The sequence below is a fragment of the Orycteropus afer genome, unplaced genomic scaffold (assembly GCF_000298275.1).
Source record: "Orycteropus afer afer isolate SDZICR_OR568_19922 unplaced genomic scaffold, OryAfe1.0 scaffold00007, whole genome shotgun sequence".
NCBI classification, from domain to species: Eukaryota; Metazoa; Chordata; class Mammalia; order Tubulidentata; family Orycteropodidae; genus Orycteropus; species Orycteropus afer.
The window spans coordinates 11,476,914-11,477,866 of NW_006921594.1; the positions used below are offsets into that span (position 1 = coordinate 11,476,914).

The following is a 953-nucleotide window of genomic DNA, read 5'->3' on the forward strand; positions in this document are numbered from 1 at the left end:
GGGTTTGAACCGCCAGCCTTTTGGTTAGCAGTCAAGTGCCTTAGCCGCTATGCTACCAGAGCTCCTATGTTTTTCATAGAAAACATTATAAAGAAATGTCAAGATTCCTAGACTTTAAGGTTTAAAAAACAAAAATCATCTCAGGTAAAGAATAATTGTTCATAAATTCAAACGTATATTTGAAATTCAAGTAAATATACAAAATTTCAATGTTAGAATTTAATTTAATGTTAGAATATATTTAAAGGGGAATCAGTTGACTGCTAACCAGAAAGTTGGTGGTTCAACCCCACCAGCCACTCCACAGAAGAAAGACTGGTCAATCTACTTCCATAAAGATTTACGGCCTCAGAAACCCAAGGGGAGGCTCTATGAGTTGGAATTGACTTCATGCAGTAAGTTTGGGTTTTCTTTGGTTTTTTTACCACTGTACTTCTAATTTCCAACTATGCTGGTAGACATAATAAAGTTGTTTTAACATGTAAGTACCTAATAACAACCTGCAATAGTTTAAAATGACTTTATTTACTTTTCTGATTATAGTTACAAATTGTTAACCACCCACTCGGCTTTGTAATTTTGAAACAAGATGATACGCTCCCCAACCTGTTCCTTTTTTGATATTACATGTACAGCCTCTGACAAAAAAGGAAGAAGCTTTAAAAGAACTGATTTTTTAAAAAAGTTAAAAAAGTTTATATTTTACGAATATAAATTGAATACTATATCAGTCAGCATTCCTGTCTGCGGACAAAAGAAATCAGCTCCTGAACAAAAAGGAAATGTACAGAAAGACATCTGGGACTTAGAATCAAGAAGCTAGAGGGTCAAGCTTAGGAAAGGGGTTAGGACCACCGCCGAGATACACACCCACACAGCCTGCTCCATGAGTCTGACCTTCATGGATCTGAGTCCCAGGTGGCCTTACGTCCTTGCTCCACTTGCCCCAGAGA

The 953-nt window shown here is 36.8% G+C and overlaps 1 protein-coding gene across 1 annotated transcript in view; it reads left to right on the top strand.

The window, feature by feature from the left end:
• LAMB4 (laminin subunit beta 4) overlaps positions 1-953 on the top strand; it is a 113,992-nt gene that overhangs the window by 82,493 nt on the left and 30,546 nt on the right. The window lies entirely within an intron of this gene.